The following is a 14,681-nucleotide window of genomic DNA, read 5'->3' as shown; positions in this document are numbered from 1 at the left end:
GTACCCTAGAACATAAAGTATAATAATAAACAAAAGAAAGAAATGTCCAAAAAAACCCATAAGGAAGTGATTGACTTTTGTGTAATAACCTTGTATCCTGTGTCCCTGCTGTAACTGCTTATTAGTTCCAGGAGTTTTCTTGGTTAATTCTTTTGGATTTTCTACATAGACAATCACATGATGTGAAAATAAGGGCAATATTATTTCTTTCTTCCTAATCTGTTTACCTTTTGTTTCCTTTTCATCCCCCCACCTAAAAAAAAATCAGTTTATAGTTGTAGTGGATTTGTCTTGCTTGCAACTAAAAGACCCTTAGTGAGGATACCACTCTTGATGAAATGAGAAAGAAATGGAATTTTGTTTTCAGTTCTTTCCAACTTCATAAGTTTCCTTTTCCACTCCCATGTCCCAGGTTTGATGCACAGCGATTTCACCCAGGTTAGGCTCTAGGGTCAGAACAAGCAATGCCTGGGCCCTGTGATATCAGCAGCCCATCACATCTCTGCTACAGCCTCACCCTTTTGCCCTGTGAAAGTGAAAGTCAAAATCCCTCCAAGAGAGAAAATTCCCTCAAGAGAGACAAGCCTTTTTAGTGTGGGTGGTACAATGAGGAACCGCACATTCTAAGAATTGTTCAAGAAATCATGCTTTGTGTTGTATTTAAATTATGTCATGGTGGCTTTATTTTCTTTCTACAACTTTAAGAAAGTCCAATCATAGTGTTCTCTAACAAGAGAACGTGAACAGTATGTAGAGTAGAAAATACCAAAAGGCTGATCACAGACTCATCTGGAGTTTAAGTGAGAAGATTTAGTTTCTTATAATACTCATTTTCTACAGCCAATTGAGCAAACATACTTTCCTATTACAAACACATATTACAATTTTTATATAGGACTAAGCAAAATTTCATTCTCAAACTATTGAATATTAAAGGGAAGTTGTAATCATGATTATAAGAAATAGGATGTATAGATTTAAACTTGAGTAAGATCTTCATCCCTGTTGCCTAGTCACTTTGTTTATAATACTCTTTGAATATAATATACACATACTATAATGTGTAGATATGTAATAGTGAATATGTAACACTCACTAGAATGTAAAATATCTTTTAATCTTTATTTTTACTAAGCAAGAAATTTTCAACAGAGCATTTACATTCTTCAAAAATTTACATCAACAATTATTCAGTTCTTCATATGAAAGACAGTTGTAACTTATATTTCTAAAATTAAGGTTAAAGAAATATGTCTAAAATTTCTGATTTCCAGAATTATCAACACCTTAGCAGACAACATCTTAAAAGGACAGTATGGTTGTAAAAAAAAGAAAAAATACATGATTTTGTCAATAGTCTCAACCACAGATGGCAAAAGTCTGATGCGAATGCAATTCTTCTGTCTCTGGGACCATAAAAGAGGTTCTAACGCATCAGAGCAGTTTTTCTCACTAAGCCTGGATGAGGTCTCAGAATTCTTTTCAATGCAGCATTCCAGGAAGCCATTATTAGGCTGTTGATGATGGCATCCTATATACCATCTGTATCAGGCTGTGCTTTTTTGTTGTAAATTACAGAATCCTCTGGCTACTTTATACAAAAGGAGAGTTATAAATGGCTACTAATAGCTCCATAAAATCATTGGGAAGGCTGAAGGTACACAATCTAGACTGAACCTCTCAAAAGAACTGGTATACTAAGGGAGCTGTTGCCAGCAGGGCCCCCAGAAGCACCAGGCCTCTGCCATGATCAGAAGTTGCTGGGTCCATAGCTACCCTGCCCCTGCTGGCTGTTGCCGCTATGCTTGCCAGAAGGTCCCCTCTCCCTACACAAGGCTGACAGCTCTTTGCTCACTCGCTCCTTCCAAGACTCACATCACTGCATCCACTTAGCAGAGGCTAAGTCACATGAGGAGCTCGAGCTGCAAGTGAATCTGGAGAATGAGCTTTCCCCTACTACAGGGCAGGAAGACGCATGAGAAAAGGGAATGGAATTGGGCGAGCCAATCTGTAGTTCTGCTTCACCATCAGTCCTCTCCACAAGTAAGCCCTAAAAAGAGAAGGAAACTTTGGGCCATTATAACTTGATGTAGAGTGATCAATTGTCCCAGTTTGCCTAGGACTGAGGGGTTTTCTAGAATGATTAGGAAAGCCTTGGGCAGACCAGGACAAACTGGTTACCCTAACTCAATGACAAGAACCGTCAGCATCCAACAACTAGCTCACTTGGTTCCGATTCCACTCTCACCAAGCAAATTTTGGATTGTGATTTGGCCTTCCAGGTGTGTGCCTCAAAAACCTTTAGCACAAAGTCTGGTGTATAGTAAGCGCTCAATAAATGCTTACATTTCTGTATTTTTAAAAGTTTGTTTCATTTTAAAATATGTTGGCCAGTTAACTGAAATGTTTCATTTTTCTTGCTAGTTTTTCTTCCTTTTTTACACGCCAGCATATTTTCTTTTGGATGTGGGTGTACATTGTTCTGTTGAGATTTTGCTTAGTTCGTGAGGTAGTTCCCGGTGACAGGTCTTGTCTTGGTGCCTTGTGTTGTAGGCACACTCTGGACCACACCTTAGAGCGTGAAGGCTCCATTAAGGCTTTCTCCCCTCTCTGAGGCTCTAAGTGGCAGCTACTGTTCTCTCCGGATATCACCTTACTTTGATCCATTTCCATGGCAACACCCTGTGGTATGAATGAGTATCTGCCAAACCCCCTGCTCAAGCCGGCTGTGGTGAAGAGAGGAAGCCTGAGAACCGTGGTCTCCTGAAGAGGAAGGGCACCCCAGTGGTGAAGGAGGCCCACGATGCCAGGGCTAGCTTCTCTTTCTTTACTGCAACTAGAAAGGCTGTGCTTCCTCCAGCAGTGGCCTCCTATCAGGCTTGCCTTTGGGTTGGGAACAGGCTGCACCCTCTGTTCCCAACCTTCCCTCCTTCTTTCATCCCATTCATAATGGTACGTCGTCTTCCCTCACAGACTTTGCTCTTGAGTCTTTGGCCAAGAATGCCTTTCTCTTCCTTCCTCTCCACTCTTGGATTCATTCCCCATCTTTCGAAGTATTGCTCAAACAACACCTCCTCCCCAAACCTGCCTTGAGTTTCCTCCTCCTGTCAGAACTGGTTCTCCATCTTCTGGGTGCCTAAATGACTTACTGCTGCTGCTCTGACACCAATCACATTGAATCTGGTAATATAGTGACAAGTCGTCTCTCCGTATCTGTGAGGAATCAGTTCTAGACCCCTGAATACACCCAAATCCTCAGATGCTGAAGTCCCTGATATAAACTAGTGTAGTACTTGCGTATAACCTGCGCACATCCTACCATATACTTTAAATATCTCTTGATTGCTAATAATACCTAATACACATAAATACTGTGTAAATGTCCTTATACTGTATTTTTTATTTGTTTTATTTGTATTGTGGTCTTTTTTTTTTTTTCCAAATATTTTTGACTGAGGTTGGTTGAATCCTAGTATGCAGAAGTCGCAGATACGGAGGGCCGCCTGTATTGTATATCTTCTACATTCTCCACTGAATTTTAAGCTCCCAGGATAAAGGGTATCATTCACCTTTGTATGCCCAGTGCCTACTACATTTTTTTTTAAGTGAATTGAATTAACTTCAAAAGGAAGAAACCTTTAGACTTCTTGGACAATTTTCCTCAAGTAGGCTGGACACTCTCATGAGTCAAGGAGCCTTGGCAAAGATGTCAAGGAGAAAAGACCCCTTATTGTTCCTTTCTATATCTCCCTTCAATTGCTTCCTCCTCCATCCTAAAAATGTGTAAGAATACATGTTACTCTAATCAGATGGCCTTTTGGGAACAAGCTGCATGAAACTTTTGAGAATCTCTGGTTTCATAGCATAAGTTTTAAAAGATGGTCTTTGTCATGATGGTTGCTCACACATAAAATATAATGTTTAAAACATTGCTGAAAAACACGTATATTTTATAACTGGAAAGTCTGGTTTGCAATGGTTTGTGAATATGGAAAGAGCCTTGGGCTATGAGTCAGAACAACTATTAATAATGCCTTAGGAACTAACTAGCTTTGTGGCTGTTGACAAGACATTTCTCCTCCTGAGACTCTGTTCCCTTTATCATGAAATGAAGGTATGGGGCAGTGATGTCTGAGGTCTCACTGGCTCTGAAGTTCTGGGAGATTCTGATTTAATGGTTTACTTATAGGTAAAAAGAAGAGAAGCTGACTTCGGATGGTGGAGTCTTTCATCCCCTTCCCTTCTGCCAAGGCTGAAAAGCATCCAAATCTCATGGCACTAAGGTCAAAGAAAAGGTGACTTTTTTAAAACTAAGTATAATAAGGAAATATTTCTCCTCTACATCTAGATATTTCTCCAGAGGGAGCTCACCACAAAAGTTAAACAGATCACTACTTTAAAAATGGTTTTCTGTTTAAATCGGGGCTGTTCCACTGGGGCTGATTTAATCCAGAGAGAGAACAGACCTCTCTCTTGTCTCTACTCTGACTCATAAAGGCAACTCTGCTCCACTGATGTCAATCGTTCACTCTTTGCATAATAAGTTATTCTAAAAGTTAAAACATCAGGCCCTTAATCACAGAAGAAAGGAAGACTTTTCAGTGAGGCCTTCCAGTGATTGTAGATTTAGAGGGCTCTCGGGACAGCCACTGGGTGGCTAAATTAGTAAGTTCACACCTCGTTACTATTGATAGGAACAGGAAGCAGGGAAATTCTGGGTAGAAGACAGCAGGTCTCTAGGGAGGTCCCCACTCTCAAGCTGAAACTCTTGATACTGCAGCCCAAAGTGAGACCTTACATCCCTGTTGCCCTGCTCAAATGTTGCCTTTTCCAAAACCACCCATAGCCCACCCTGCTCCTCATCCTGTGCCCATAAAAACCCTAGGCTTGGCCAGCAGAGAGAGGAGAAGCAGCTGGACATCAGGGACTACGACTGGAAGTTGGGGAGAAGCAGCTTGACTTCAGAGGGACAGCCTGACCGCATAGCTTCAGAGAGGAGTCTGACTGGGGATAGCCAGACTTCAGGGGAAGATTACCTTCACGCTCCATCCCCTTTTTGGCTCCCCTTCCTGCTGAGAGCCACTTTTATTGGCAATAAAGTCCCCTGCATTTACCATCTTCAACTTCTTTGTGCAACCTCATTCCTCCTGGATGCCGGACAAGAACTTCGGTGCCATGAGTGTGGGCGCAAAAGGCTATCACGCTGATGCTCCACTGAACTATTAACACTTAAGCTGTCTGCAGATGGCAAAGCTAAAAGGACACTGTAACACTCCTACTGGGGCTTGAGAGGTCACAGGCGCCAGATGCTGCCTTGGGACCTGCACGGAGTTTTGCTCTTGCTGGTGCCCAAAAGCACTTGCCCCAACTCCTGCACCTGCTAATCTGTGTGCTCCCCCTCCCATGAGTGAGTGGAATTCACCCCTGCCGGGGCTGAAGTGGCTGGCTAGTTCGAGTGCCCCTGCACTCCAGTTCCCCCTTATTAAGGGGTCAGGGAAATATCATAGTTATTTCTGTGTCTGTTTCTCTGGGCAGTGTCTAGATTTCTATCTTCTGAAGCTTAAACTCAATGCATAGGAACTTTCTTTTGTGCCTAAGTGATGAAACTAGACTCCTGGGTGTTGTAAACCAAAAATAAAATTCTAAGCCTCCCAACCATCTGAACAGACCCCTCCTCTTAGCCAAGGGCATTCCAAAGTTAACCTGAAAAACTAGTTCAGGCCATGATGGGAAGGCAGGTGTCAGACCTGCCTCATTAAACCCTCCTCCCTTTTGGAATTCAGGAAAAGCCGACCAGCATTAACGTCAACATAGACCTTAAAGCTGATAAGAAACATTTACAATCTATTCTCTGCTACCCAGAAGGCTTCATCTGTATGATAAAACTATGGTCTCCACAACCTTTTATCACAACCCAGACATTTCTTTTCTATTGATCCCAGGTCTTTTGATAAACTCAATTGTCAACCAGAAAAATTTTAAATCTACCTATAACTTGGAAGCTCCACCTCTCCTCCCCACCACCCCAACTTTGAGTTGTCCTGCCTTTCTGGACTGAACCAATGTAGAGTTTCAATGTATTAGATTGATGTCTCATGTCACCATAAAATGTATAAAACCAAGCTGTGCCTTGACCACCTGGGGCACATGTTCTCAGGATCTCCTGAGGGCTGTGTCACAGGACATGGTCACTCATATTTGGCTCAGAACAAATCTCTTCAAATATTTTACAGAGTTTGATGCTTTTCATCAACAAGTAGGAGGCAGAATCAGGTGGGTCAGTTGTTGGTTTGAATGCGGGACATGAGGGCTAGGAAGCAAGGAGTAGCACCTAGAGCACTGTCTTGATCAACTGGGTAGAAGGTCACCAAGACAGGAAATGCTGGTGAAGCTAGTTTGGGAGGAAGAAAGAGAAGGAAGGAGAGAGGGCAGTAATGGGCTGTGTCTGACTAGAGGAGAAGAGATAAGATGCAGACACTGTCCTCTCTCTAGCCTCATAGCTTCTTCTTTCATACTCCAAAACTGTCTGCTTTGATTCCACAAAAACTGTCTCCCAAAAGTGTTCTAAGCCTTTAAAATCCCTCGAAATCTTTTATTGGAGCAGCAGTGAAAAGCACATTGTATTGAGGACTGGGGAGAAGGTGGGGTACAACTTGGTCCTGGTCTACCAACCTGCTGTGCCAACTTGGAGCTGTCTCCTAACCTGAGTGTCAGTTTCATTTTCTGTGAAATGGGACATTTGGATACGAGGTTGTCTAGGGTAATTCTCTAATAGTTGTCCAATTTTCTAATTCCTTACTATTCAATAATCGCCTTTGTCAAAGCTGCATGGTATATGTTTTAAAAATAGAATGTTATGAATGAATGGTTACACTGCAATGTTTATTTACCTAATTTGAAGAGTTAATATAGGTTGTGGTTAAATATTTGAGCTCTAGAGCCAGATTACCTCAATTCAAATATCATCTCAGCCACTTGCTGGGTGTGTGACCATGGCAAGTTACTAAACTTCTCTGTGCCTCAGTTTCCCTATCTGCAAAATGATCATGGGATTATTATATGACAATCATATGAATTAACACAAATGAAGTACTCTATGTATTTGATTATTATTTAGAGTATTCTTTAACCTTCACTTTTTTATATGTAAAATAGGATTGCTAATAACTCATGAATAAGAATGTAGGGGAAATAAAATAAAACCACTTGTCTATTAAGAGCATGCAACACATAGCCTATCTCTCCATAAGTGCTCAATAAATGTGTGTAAAGAGACAGCCAGATGGCCACAGCTAGAACCTGACCCCCACTTCCATTTCAATTTCCAAAGAGCAAACTGAGACCTCATGTTCTTTTCATATGTGTTTGCCACAGAAGAGAAATAAATCAGGTGCTGTGCTATCGTTTTCCTCCTGGTGCTTGATAAGCTTTTATTTTAAAATGATGCCAAGTTTTCCTTGTTGACTTTCCATAAAAGTCACACAATGTACTTTGGCTCAGCAGTTGCCATTCTCCACTGAGTAATTGAAGGTCTGTTTCTCCCCAGGATGGTTTTAAAGTAGAAACAGACATGCTGATGCTTTTTCTCCTGAGTCTAACATCTAGCTTCCATTTATTGAAAGTGAGTTGAAGGAAAAATGAAGAAAGGATCACATAATTATGCCTTTTTCCCCATATTCTCTTACACACATTGATCCTTGCAGACTATACATGCTTCCCCCATGAAATTCTGCGATTTATGAAAATTTAATAGCAACGCAAGCCCAAGAAAGAGTAAAAATTGATAACGTACACTTAACACAAACAAAAATGTTCTCTGGGAGAATAACACCCCACAAGGCTATTTATTCCAGGCATTTATGAGTGTGTACTTGATAAAAGAAAATATAAAGCATGAAGAGTCAGAAAACGGAGCCCTACGTAGGAGCCATGGATCTTCAGCGTTGTCAACCTGACCGGAAAGAACAACAAAAGATGGAGGCAAGTCCTCCGCTTCTTGTTCCATACGCCCACCCCGCAGTCTTTCTATGATTATAATGAGGAAACTGGCAAGATCTGTATTTAAATTCACAAGAGCAGAGAAAATGCAAACTTTTCAACTGCCTCTCATTTTAGACCTAACTGTACTTTCCGCCCCCTCTGGCCTGCTGTTCTCTCTCATCTGCTATTGTAAATCATGTACATCAGAAACGTTGGTGACTCATGCAGCAGAGGCTTTAGGAAATGTGTGGCTTAATGAGGAGGAAAGAAGGTCTGATGCTGATTGCAAAAAAAAAAAAAAGCACTTGATTTTTTTGTATCACATCCTCCACATTCAAGTTCATTGCTTGCACAGAATTTCACGAGCCATATAATAAAAGAAGGTGATGGAGGGAGCATAGTCACAGTACCGTGACAGCTTCTCTAAGATTTCTCTCATCTCGAATTTGCCTACTTGGCAGCTATCTGATTTGATTTATGTTAAGTGCCTTATAGAAAAGAAAAGTGTTGCAATTAACAATTGTAGAAACCAAGAAGAGAGGAGACTGTTAGAACAATATCCATTTCTAGGTCTCCCAAATATAGTTTTCTTTTCTTTTCCAACTTTTATTTTAGATTCAGGGGGTACGTGTGCAGGATTGTTACCTAGGTATATCGCGTGATGCTGATGTTTGGAGTATGATGATCCTGCCACCCAGGTACTGAGTGTAGTACCAACAGTTTTTCAAACCTTGCCCTGATCCCTCCCTCCCTGCTCTAGTAGTCCCCTGTGTCTATTGTTCCCATCATTATATCCATGAGTACCCAATGTTTAGCTTCTGCTTATGAGAACATGCAGTCTTTGGATTTCTGTTCCTGCATTAAATTGTTTAGGATAATGGCCTCCAGTGGCATCCATGTTGCTGTAAAGGATATGATTTCACTCTTTTTTATGTCTATGTAGCATTTCATGGTGTATATGTACTACATTTTCTTTATTCTATCCACCACTGATAGGCGTCTAGGTGGCTCCATATATCTTTGCCATTGTGAATAGTGCTGTGATGAACATGTAAGTGTATGTGTCTTTCTGGCGGAACAAGTTGTTTTCTTTTCAGTACAGAGTAATGGGATTGCCAAGTGGAATGGCAGCTCTGTTTTGTTTTTGAGAAATCTCCAAACTGCTTTCTACAGTAGCTGAACTAATTTACATTTGCACCAATGGTGTATAAGTGTTCCCTTTTCTCCACAGCCTCATCAACAACTGTTGTTTTTTGACTTTTTAGTAACAGCCACACTGACTGGTGTGAGATGGTTTCTCATTGTGGTTTGGATTTGCATTTCTCTAATAATTAGTGATGTGGAGCATTTTTTCATGTTTGTTGGCCACTTGTGTCTGTTCATGTCTTTTGCCCATTTTTAACAGGGTTGTTAATTTTTAATGGGGTTATTGTTATTATTATCATTTGTGTGTTCAATTGTTTAAGTTCCTCATAGATTCTGGATATTAGACCTTTGTTGGATACATAGTTGCAAATATTTTCTCCTATTTTGTAGGTTGTCTGTTTACTCTGTTGATAGTTTCTTCTGCCATGCAGAAGCTCTTAAGTTTAATTAGGTCCCCCTTGTCATTTTTTGTTTTTGTTGTGCTCGCTTTTGAGGACTTAGCCATAAATTCTTTTCCAAAGTCGGTATCCAGAATGCGCCTCCTAGGCTTTCTTCTAGGATTCTTATAGTTTGAGGTTTTTCATTTAAATCTTTAATCCATCTTAATTTTTGTATACGGTGAAATGGAGGGGTCCAAGTTCATCATTGTGCATATGGCTAGACAGCTATCCCCACACCATTTACTGAATTTTCTCCATTGCTTATTATTGTTGACTTTGTTGAAAATTAGATGGCTGTAGTTACGCAGCTTTATTTCTGAGTTCTCTATTCTGTTCCATTGGTCTATGTGTCTGTTTTTGTGCCAGTACCAAGCTATTTTGGTACTGTAGCCTTATAATATAGTTTGAAGTCAGATAATGCGATGCCTCTGGATTTTTTCTTTTTGCTTAGGATTGCTTTGGCTATCTAGGCTCTTTTTTGGTTCCATATGAAGTTTAGCATAGTTTTTCTCCAATTCTGTAAACAATGACATTGGTAGTTTGATAGGAATTGTGTTGTATCTGTAGATTGCTTTGGGCAATATGGCCATTTTAATGATACTGATTCTTCTAATTCATGGGCATGGAATGTTTTCCATTTGTTTGTGTCATATGCGATTCCTTTTGGCAGGGTTTTATAGTTCTCCCTGTAGAGATCTTTCACCTCCTTGGTTACATGTATTCCTAGGCATTTTATTTTTGTGTGCGTAACTATTGTAAATGGGATTGCATTCTTGATTTGGCTCTCAACTTGAACGTTGTCGGTGTATAGAAATTCTACCAATTTTTATACATTGATTTGGTATCCTTAAACCTTGCTAAAATCATTTATCTGTTCTAAGAGCCTTTTGGCAGAGTCCTTAGGGTTTTCTAAGTATAGAATCACATCACCAGCAAAGAGACATGGCTTGACCTCTTTTCCTATTTAGATGCCTTTTTTTCCTCTTGCCTGATTGGTCTGGCTAGCCCTTCCAGTACTATGCTGAATAGCAGTGATGAGAGTGGGCATCTTTGTCTTATTCTAGTTCTCAAGGGGACTGAGTAAAGGTTTTGCCTGTTCAGAATGATGTTGTCTGTGAGTTTGTCATAGATGGCTCTTATTATTTTAAGCCATGTTCCTTCAGTGCCTAGTTTCTTGAGGGTTTTTTAAAATCATGAAGGGATGTTGTATTTTATCAAAAGCTTTTTCCATGTCTATTGAGATGATCAAATGGTTTTTGTTTTTAATTGTTTTTGTGATGTTATATATAGATTTGCATATGTTGACCTTGCATCCCAGGAATGAAGCCTGCTTGATCATGGTGAATTAACTCTTTCTGATGTGCTGTTGAATTTGGTTTGCTAGGTTTTTTTTTTTTGGTTTTTTTTTTTGGTTTTTTTTGTTTTTTTTGTTTGTTTGTTTGAGACAGGGCTTCACTCTGTTACCCCCGCTGGAGTGCACTAATGCAATCATGGCTCACTGCAGCCTTGAACTCCTGGGCTCAAGTGATCCTCCCACCTTAGCCTCCTGAGTAGCTGGAACTACAGGCATATGCCACTATGCCTGGCTAATTTTTGTTTTTGTGTTTTTTTGTAGAGATGGGGTTTCGCCATGTTGCCCAGGCTAGTCTTGAACTCGTGAGCTCATGCAATGCACCTGCATCGGCCTCCCAGAGTTCTGGGATTATAGGTATTAGCCGCTGTGCCCAGCCAGTTTGCTAGTAGTATTTTATTAAGGATTTTTGCATCTATGTTCATTCAGGGTATTGGCCAATAGTGTTCTTTCTTCATTGTGTCTTGGCCAGGTTTTTGTACGAAGCTGATGCTGACTTCACAGAATGAGCTGGTGATATGGTTTGGCTGTGTCCTCATGTGTCAAGGGTGGGGCCAGGTGGAGATAATTGAATCATGGGGACAGTTTCCCCCATACTGTTCTCATGGTAGTGAGTAAGTCTCATGAGATCTGATGGTTTTATAAATGGGAGTTCCCCTGCACAAACCCTCTTGCCTCCCCTCATGTAACATGTGCCTTTGCTTCTCCTTTGCTTTCCGCCATGATTGTGAGGCATCCCCAGCCATGTGGAACTGTGAGACCATTACATCTCTTTTTCTTTACACATTACCCAGTCTCGGGCATGACTTTATTAGCAGCATAAGAACTGACAAATACAGCTAGGGAGGAGTCCCTTCTCCTCTATTTTTTGGAATAGTTTCAGTAGAATAGGTACCAGCTCTTCTTTGTACTCCTGGTAGAATTCAGCTGTGAATCCATCTAGCCTGGAGTTTTCTTGGTTGATAGTTTTATTTTAATACAGCATATCAATTTCAGAAGTTGATATTGGTCTGTTTAGTGTTTCAATTTCTTCCTGATTCAATCTTAAGAGACTGTGTATCTCTAGGAATTTTTCCATTTCTTCTGGATTTTCTAGTTTGTGTGTATAGGTGTAGTCATAATAGTTTCTGATGATCTTTTGTATTTCTCTGGGATTAGTTGTAGTGTCACCTTTGTTGTTTCTGATTGTGCTTATTTGTATCTTCTTTTTTTTTCTTTGTCAATCTAGCTAGTGGTCTATCAATCTTGTTTATCCTTTCAAAAATCCAACATCTGCTTTCACTGATTCTTTGAATGGATTTTTGGGTCTCAATTTCATTCAGTACTGCTCTCATTTTAGTTTTTTCTTTTCTTCTACTAGCTTTGGAATTAGTTTGATCTTGTTTCTCTAGTTCCTTTAGGTGTAATATTAGATTGTTAATTTGAGATCTTTCTAACTTTTTGAGTTAGGCATCTAGTGCTATAAGCTTTCCTTTTAACACTGCTCTTGCTGCACCCCAAATATTTTGGTATGTTGTGTCTCTGTTTTCATTTATTTCAAATAATTTTTTAATTTCTTCCTTGATTTTGTTGTTTGCCCAAAAGTCATTCAGGAGCAAGTTGTGTAATTTCCAAATGTGGTTTTAAGAGATCTTTTTGGTATTGATTTCTATTTTTATTCCACTGTGGTCTGAGAGTATGGTGGGTATAATTTTGATTTTTTAAAAAAATTTATTGAGACTTGCTTTATGGCCAAGCGTATGGTTGATTTTGAAATATGTTCTGTGTGCAGATGAGAAGAATGTGTATTCTGTCATTGATCAGTGGAGGATTCTGTAGATGTCTATTAGGGCCAATTGGTCAAGTATCAAGTTTAAATCCAGAATTTCTTTATTAGTTTTCTGCCTCAGTGATCTGTCTAATGCTGTCAGTGTGTTGTTGAAGTCCCCAACTATTATTGTGTGGTTGTATGAGTCTTTTCATTGGTCTAGAAGTACATTGTACATTTTTATAAATCTAGATGCTCCGATGTTGGGTGTGTATATATTTAGTAAAGTCTTCTTGTTGTATTGAATTCTTTATCATTGTGTAGTGCCCTTCTTTGTCTTTTTTATTGTTGTTGGTTTAAAGTTTGTTTTATCTGATATAAGAAGAGTGATTGCTTTTTTTCCTAGTTTTCCATTTGTGTAGTAGATCTTTCTCCAACCCTTTACTTTGCACCTATGGGTGTTACGATGTGTGAAATGGGTCTCTTGAAGACAGCAGACAGATGGGTTTTTTTTTTTTTTGAATCCAATTTGCCACTCTATGCCTTTTAAGTGGGGTGCTTAGGCCATTTACATTCAAAGTTAATATTGACATGTGAGGTTTTGACCCTACTGTGAAGTTGATACCTGGTTGCTTTGTAGCTTCTATTGTGTGATTGCTTTATTGAGTCTGTTGGCTATGTACTTAACTCTGTTTTTGTGGTAGCAGGTATTGCTCTTTTGTTTCCATGTTTAGAACTCCCTTAACGATTTCTTGTAAGCTGTTCTAGTGGTTAAAAAAAATAAAATAAAAAAATAAAATCCCTTAGCACTTGTTTGTCTGGAAAAGATTGTATTTCCCTTTTCTTATGAAGCTTAGTTTGATGAGATATGAAATTCTTGGTTGGAATTTCTTTTCTGTCAGAATACTGAATACAGGCCCCCAATCTCTCTTGGTTTATAATGTTTCTTCTAAGAAATCTATTGTTAGCCTGATGGGGTTCCTTTAGTATTTTTTTCTCTAACTTTCTTCAAGATTTTTTCTTTATCATTGACCTTGGACAGCCTGGTGACTGTATTCCTAGGTGATGTTCATTTTGTATAGTATCTCACAGGTGTTCTCTGGATTTTTTTTGAATCTGGATGTCTATCTCTCTAGCAAGATTAGGGAAATTTTCTTGAATTATTCCACCAAATATATTTTCCAGGTTGTTTATTTTTTCTCCTTCTCTCCCAGGAATGCCAATAATTCATAAATTTGGTTGCTTTACATAATCACATATTTTTTGAAGACTTTCTTCCTTTTTTAAACTTCTTTTTTCTTAATTTTTGTCTGACTGTGTTAGTTCAAAAGACCAGTCTTTAAGCTCTGAAATTCTTTCTTCTGGTTGGTCCAGTCTACCAAATGTAGTTTTCTTATGCTGCATTTGCCATTCTAGGGAATGGTGTTCAGTGTCAATAGTCAAGAAAACCTCACTGGCTACCTTACATAGATTTTGTCTTAATTTTGGTCTCTATCTTTCCCCCCTAATTCAGAAAATGAGTCTTGGGGAGCTGGCACATCATGAGGGATCAGGAACCATGAGCAATTATCTAGACCAGGAATGTCCCACATGACCTGCAATTACCAGTTAATGTAATGGCTGAGTGGTGGTCTCTCAGGTGAACAAAGGCATTCTGCAAATAGATTTATATAATACAAAGGGCCTTTACAAGCTAGAAAAGGGAAGGAACAGATCCTCCCCCAGAGCCTCCAGAAGGAATGCAGCTCTACCTATACCTTGATTTTCACCCTATGAGACCCATTTCAGACTTTGACCCCAGAACTGAAAGACGATAGATCTGCGTTGTTTTAAGCCTTTAAGTTTGTGGTAATTTGTTATAGCAGCAGTAGGAAACTAATACACAGAAACTAATACACAGAAATGAATGTGTTGCAGGAAAGGGTGGACAACAAAGGCAGAGAGTAGGTAACAACCCATTGGGACACTCATGGTTGAGCTGGCGTCTCCAGATCCTGTCCCTGTCTGAGATATAAAG

Source organism: Mandrillus leucophaeus, unplaced genomic scaffold (assembly GCF_000951045.1).
Source record: "Mandrillus leucophaeus isolate KB7577 unplaced genomic scaffold, Mleu.le_1.0 Scaffold56, whole genome shotgun sequence".
Taxonomy (NCBI): domain Eukaryota; kingdom Metazoa; phylum Chordata; class Mammalia; order Primates; family Cercopithecidae; genus Mandrillus; species Mandrillus leucophaeus.
The sequence above is the reverse complement of the archived record's forward strand: the minus strand, read 5'-3'. Positions refer to the sequence as shown.